This window comes from Mus caroli, chromosome 11, assembly GCF_900094665.2.
Source record: "Mus caroli chromosome 11, CAROLI_EIJ_v1.1, whole genome shotgun sequence".
In the NCBI taxonomy this organism is placed as follows: domain Eukaryota; kingdom Metazoa; phylum Chordata; class Mammalia; order Rodentia; family Muridae; genus Mus; species Mus caroli.
The window spans coordinates 44,101,116-44,108,201 of NC_034580.1; positions in this window are offsets into that span (position 1 = coordinate 44,101,116).

Genomic DNA, 7,086 nt, shown 5'->3' on the forward strand with positions numbered 1-7,086 from the left:
ACAGCATTGACAGGAATATCAGGGGATCCTGGTGCAGATGGATTCTAATGCATATGAGTAACTCCTATGCTATATATATTTATATTCTCCAGGAATAGATGGGTATCCTCTGATGCAAAAAGATTACTCTTGTTAGCTGTCAGACACCAAATGAAGCCAGAGTTTGTTTTATAAATCACTGGCGACAGATAGTGCTATTTTGCAACAATATCAACTTTGGTAAGCAGTATTTTTCATCTTTATACAACTATAATTTCCACTAACAGAGCTTTCTAAAGAGTGCTTAATTATGCTAAAATCCATACTATTACACCGGGATGATTAATTAGATTAGTCCATCCTCCATTAATATTCCGTAAATAACAAAATTTCTTAAGCCATTTGCCTTTATAAATAAGACCGTTACCAGATTTTAATTGTAATGGGAGTCCTGAAAAGAAAACATATATAATAAGTGATAATGGTATCTGAGGTTGTTTCACACTTGTAAGCAGAAGCAACACATCATATTAGAAAAAGTATCAACTGTTACACGGACATATTTTAAACGTCCAAATTCTAAGATATGAGTAATGTCTGTTTGCCTAATGGTGTTAGGTTTCAACTCTCGAGCATTAATTATGCCAGCAGATGGCGGCAGTGTGAAAGAAGAACGTGATGGTCTGTCGAGCCTGCTCCCTAAGGTAAAAAGATTATACCTGTATTTGATGAAGTACCAGAGATTTTTGAGCAGCCAAAAACTAAAGTATTAGAGGTAGGGAATAGGTCAGTGCATAGGTTCGAGCGTTATCAAATATTAATGGGCCTGGCAGATTAGATTGAGCATGAATATGAGTTATGAAAAATGTTGATACTGGTTGTCTCTCTGAAGGGAGTAACATTAGTAATAGGGTTGGGTTAAGGCTTGCAGTTTCTAAAAGAGAAACCGTTTGAACACAATACACAGAGTCAATTAAACTATTTAGTGGCTGAGAAACAACTAATCAACCCTGATTGATTACAGCGAGTTCAGACTCTTGAGTGTACAACCAGCGGTGGGTAGAGTCTTCTTTGTGAGGAGTGTGTGGAATTTGTATATAAAACACAAACTCCTTGTCCCTTTGAAGATCCATCCACCTGCAAGACAGACTGAGAACCGTTGCTGCAGGCTCTTTACCAGTAAGCTGTTTGAGATAAGTCCTTCTTATCATTGTCAAGTCTATAATGTCTTATAAGTAAGGAGTTGCAGATCATTGCAGAGAATTATGGTACGCATAAATTTCTATACCATCACCTCACCGTTCCAGTAGGTGGTGAGCAGGAAGGAATGATAAGTAATTGATAAGAAAGAAAGGGATTAATGACATGAACATGAAGTATTTGCTGCAACATGATTTAATAAACCAATAGCTCTCTCTGCTTCAGGTGTTATGCTTCTTGCAGCATTTAACTGGGAGTTTCTGGAAAGCAACTTAAAGAAAATGATATTAGCTGCTTTTCATAATCAATGATATCCTTTTGTTATAAATCAATTTGAAGAATGATACTGTTTTGTCGTAGTTAAGTTCTAAGAATTTATAAACAAACTACCACTATGAGTTTAATGACTCCATTGGTTATTTTAGAATTTTTGTATTTTTCAAACAGACAATTTAAAAAAAGTATCCTTCTTATTGTCGCTTAGCATAACTTCACGGTGATTATTGAATGCTGTCTAAATGACATCAATTCCTTGAAAATTCTTGAAAGCCATTGAATGCTGCTGTATCTGGTGAATGTTTATGAATGTTCAGCTTCAAATATGCTTCAAAATCATTCTTAAAGAACACCACTCTTACAAAACTGGTCACTAGGTCAAGTTTATTAATTCACATTTCTATACTGTAACATAGTCTATGCATATAACCAGTTTTAGAGAGCATCACACCCAATTTTCTTATGTTTATGATATACTTGCTTTACATGTATGATGGTTTCTATATCCTTGGACCAGGGAGTGGCACCATCTGGAGGTGTGGCCTTGTTGGAATAGGTGTGACCTGGTTGGAATGGGTGTGTCACTGTGGGTGTGGGCATAAGATCCTCACGCTAGTTGCCTGGAAGTCAGTCTCCCAGTAGCAGCCTTTGGATGAAGACATAGAACTCTCAGCTCTGCCTGCGCCATGACTGCCTGGATGCTGCCATGCTCCCACCTTGATGATAATGGACTGAACCTCTGAATCTGTAAGCCAGCCCCAATTAAATGTTGTTTTTATAAGATTTGCCTTGGTCATGGTGTCTGTCCACAGTAGTAAAACCCTAACTAAGACAACATGTTTTATAGATATATTAATGTCATGAGAGGTCAATATTTTAAATGTTAGTGTTTTTTATTGTGAATGGGTTTTCTGTTTGTGAAATAAATCTGATGGTAGCAGGGCTTTTTCTTTCTTCAATCTTTTTCTTTCTTTCCCAGACACATTCCTGTTGAGGTTCTCCTCTGGTCAGTGTGGGTCTCTAATGGTTTTCCTTTTCCAGTGAACAGCTGTTTCTCTGTAGGAAGACCGACTCAGTAGTCATCAGTTAGAAGACACTTGTGAAATACTTTTCCTTGACTTAGATTTGCATTTGGCCTTCATTCTCCCTTCACAACTCATGTACTCTGGAGCCCTTGTGGACCAGGCTAGAGTGCCGAATGAATCATGGTACATTCACAACATTCTCTGGAACCGTAAGAGAGGGTCTCCACAGGAAACAGGCCTTTCATATCTTTACTCAAATGTGAATTCTGGGAGTAAATGACATGATCTTTCCACTTCACTATGGGCCAAGGGAACCTTTCTGAAGTCCCACAGAGTAGCAGGATGCCACCACCGGCATTTCTCATGATGGAGGTCAGCAGAGCTGAGCCAAGCTTAATCAGCCTGATGCTTCAAAGGCAAGAAAGACAAACCCTAAATCCTGGCATCAGGAGATCATGGGAACTTGGCCTGTAATGTGTTGGGAGAGATAGGCAACAGTACCAGCCGTAGTTCACAAATAAAATCCCCTAGTCTTCCCTGCACTCTTGGCTCAACTGAGGCTTAAGATTTTTTTTTTTTTTTTTTTTTTTTTTTTTTTTTTTTTTTTTTTTAGGAGACTTTTTTTTTTTGCTTCTATTACTTTAGGGGACATGGGGTTGTTTATATCGTTAATCTGATCCTGATTTAACTTTGGTACTCGGTATCTGTTTAGAAAATTGTCTATTTCATCCAGGTTTTCCAGTTTTGTTGAGTATTGCCTTTTCTTGTAGGATCTGTTCATGATTTGGATTTCCTCAGGATCTGTAATTATGTCTCCTTTTTCTTTTCAGATTTTGTTATTTAAGATACTGTCCCTGTGCCCTCTACTTAGTCTGACTAAGGGTTTATCTATCTTGTTGATTTTCTCAAAAAAACAAGCCCCTGGTTTGGTTGATTCTTTGAATGGTTCTTTTTGTTTCCATTGGATGATTTAAGCCCTGAGTTTGATTATTTCCTGCTGTCTACTCCTCTTGGGTGAATTTGCTTCCTTATATTCTAAAGCTTTTAGGTGTGCTGTCAATCTGCTAGTGTGTACTCTCTAGCTTATTTTTTGGAAGCACTCAAAGCTATGAGTTTTCCTCTTAGGACTACTTTCATTGTGTCCCATAAGTTTGGGTATNTTTCTCTGTATAGCCCTGGCTGTCCTGGAACTCACTTTGTAGACCAGGCTGGCCTCGAACTCAGAAATCCACCTGCCTCTGCCTCCCAAGTGCTGGAATTAAAGGCGCGCGCCACCACGCCTGGCTGAGGCTTAAGATTTTTATAAACTTAGTAACATTTACAGAGATGGTCCCCTAGCTTATTTTCCCAATTCTTTTTACTATATCTTAAATTTAATACTTTAATTCCTGGAGGGCAGCATTCTTTCTCCTGTCTCAGTGGTGACTGGAGTAGAGAGAGGATGTCTTGTTGGAGGTCCCCCATGCCTGGTTGAACTGATATTTGTCACGGTGGATTGTACAGGTCCAAAGACTGATTATCTTCTTGGTGGCTCTGCCAAGATCCCAGAGCAAACCATTCAGTCCTGAGCCCAACCAAAACCAGACGATGATACTGTGATATTTCACAAGACCCAAGACCTCAAAGTTAAGAGAATAATTTACCGCTGACTACTCTGGGTACCTTAGGTCTGGCAAGATTTAAGTCCTATATAATTTCGTAAGATTTCTGCAGAAGACAGAGGAAAATACATATGCACAAGCACACAGACACACAGACACAGAGGGAGGGAGGAAGGGAGGGAGGGAGAGAGAGAGAGAGAGAGAGAGAGAGAGAGAGAGAGAGAGAGAGAGAGAGAGACTGACTCTTGACCTGATCTTTGAATTGCTTCTCTGGACTTCAAGAGATCAATTGGCCCTGTCTAAAGCTGCACTTGAAGTTCTTGGTTACTGTCCTTTCATTTCCCAAGGGATAAACAAAGGCAATGGACTCTCAGGAAAAAAATATACCCACAGAACTGAAGTTGAAAACAAGAATTAATATTTAACAATTAATTTAACCCTGTTATATGACAGTCCCTGTTTTCAGTGCCTCATATATGCCAACTTGGTTTTTACAGCAATATTATGAAGCAGCTACTATTACTGTTTATTTTCCAAAGGATAAAACAGAGATGCAAGGATGTTAGCAGCCTAAGGCTACAGAGTTATGAAGTCATAAGGGAAATCCAGAATCCAGAACAGAATGAAAAGAAATGCCTTGGTCAAGATCATTTTCCAAGAGTTCTTCCTCAAAATTAGGAAAACAACGGGCAACTACTCTAAAAATAAATCATTGTTACATTTATTTATTTATTTATTTAGTGATGTGGGGGGAAGCATTGTGTCATGGCATACTACATATGGAGGCCAGAAGACAACTGTCAGGAGTCTCTTCTCTCCTTCCACCCTGTGAGTTCAGGGATCCAATCAGTTCACAAGGCTTGGCAGCAAGTACCTTTGCCCACTGAGCCATCTCCCTGACCCAGGACAGCTTCTTTGCCTTCCTGTTTCCCCAAACTGTATCAGTCTGTGTGCACAAGTTCAATTGTCTCCCTTTTTAAAGACTCCTTCCCTCTTGATAAGAAGACAGCAGATACCAACTATTGGCAAGGAAGGAGGAAAAGGATGCACGTAGCCCCCGTGGAAGAGAGCAAGGAAGCCTCTAGTTCCCTCTAAACCTTGGTTCAGGGATGTGACCTTCAAAGACTGCTTGGTGGCAAGTTTCTAAACACAGCTCAACAGCACCGCCTGCCACACACTCTGCACACCCAAGCTTCCAGATCTGCGAGGAAAGGGAAGTCAATCACCGGACAAAGGGAAGGCAATGCTCAGGACATTGCCAAAGGTGACACTTTACAAGGCAGCAGGTGATCCTGCAATGAAGAACACGTCCACACAAGACTTCAGGAAGATACCACCTCTAACGTAAGGACACACAGTCCCTAGAGAAGCTACAGAGCCAAGGGAAAGTAAGCTAAGCCACCGGATACTCTCAGCCACCAAATGTGGCGAGAAATCAAGCTTCAAAGCACATAAACCAAGGAGTTGTTTTTCTTCAGGTCGGTTAACTCAGCAGTACATGCCATCCCCTTGAGAGAAGTTTAACAGTCTGATTCAATTTAGGTTTGATTTTAATTTTTCATCCTTGAGTGCATTTATTTATGAAAAATATTTATTCAATAGGTAGCATATGGCTGTTTAATTTGACCCAACCCTTGACTACACAAGGTAAGGCTGTTCTATTTCTGTGACTATTTTACTCGAGTTGGGGTGTCAGGGGCTAGACTGTCAAGGGATGAACTTGCTATGTATTGTGGTTGGGGGACGGAGTAAGCAGGTATAATTAGAGGAGGTGAAATCTGTCAGGCCTTCCAACTACCTTATTATGTTTAAATTTGAATAAACAAATAAAACAGTCTCCTGGTTCAAAGTACAAGGACAGGCACTGAAAACACTCCTTTTCACGTGTGTCTTTCAGCAACCAAGGCCCTTCTCATGGTCAGCCAGTGTTAGTGGTTTCTGATGCAAACACTTTGGGATATTTTTATGAGCCTACCCAACTTTGACCATGTTTATTGACCCTTCTTATACAAATTACAGAGTGTTAAAGGCTGGCATATTTCAGGCTTTAAAAAAAAAAAAACATTGGTTTCTTAAGACACATCCTTCTTTATTACTCTTTTTCTTCTGTCTCTTGTTAGTTTGTTTCTCTCACTACGGTACCCAAACTTCTGGACTCAAATGATCTTGCTGCATCAGCTTCTTAGGCAGCTGGGGCTACAGATCTACACCACAGCACCTGGTTCATACCACTTTATAAAGAGTTACCCCTCTTTCTTCTTCACAACTGAGTATGGTGTTTTGGTTTGAACGTGTTCTCCTCAAAGTTCATCCCTTGACAGTCTAGCCCCTGACACCCCAAAATATAATCAAATAACTCAGCTATAAACAGCTAAATTGAAGTCATGGTGGAAATGGTTAATATATGACTATATATGGTTATATGGTTAATATATGACTATATATGGTTAATATATGGTTAATATATGACAGCTAAATTGAAGTCATGGTGGAAATGGTTAATATATGACTGGTTTCTTTGTAAAAATGTGGGCATATGGAAATGTGCACATAGACACAAATATGGGCAGAACACTATGAAGACAAAGAGATTAGGATGGTTATGTCCATGTTCGAAGGGACACCAAAGATTTTCAGCAAGCCACCAGGCTAAGCAGGAGTTGTCGAATAGATTTTGTGTGATAGGCCTCAGGAAGAAATAATCCTGGACTCTTTTTTTTCTTTAAACTTTGTGAGCAAGCTGGGTAGTGGTGGCACACACCTTTAATTTCAGCACTCGAGAGGCAGAGGCAGGTGGATCTTAGTGAATTCAAGGTCAGCCTGGTCTACAGAGAGTTCCAGGACAACCAGGGCTACACAGAAAAAGTCTATCTCAAAAAACCAACCAAATCAAACCAAATCAAACAAACAAACAAAAGCAAAAAAAAAAAAAAAAAAAAAAACAAAAAAAAAAAAAAAAAAAAAAAAAAAAAATTTTGTTTATGTATGTGCATGTGTGTGCATGT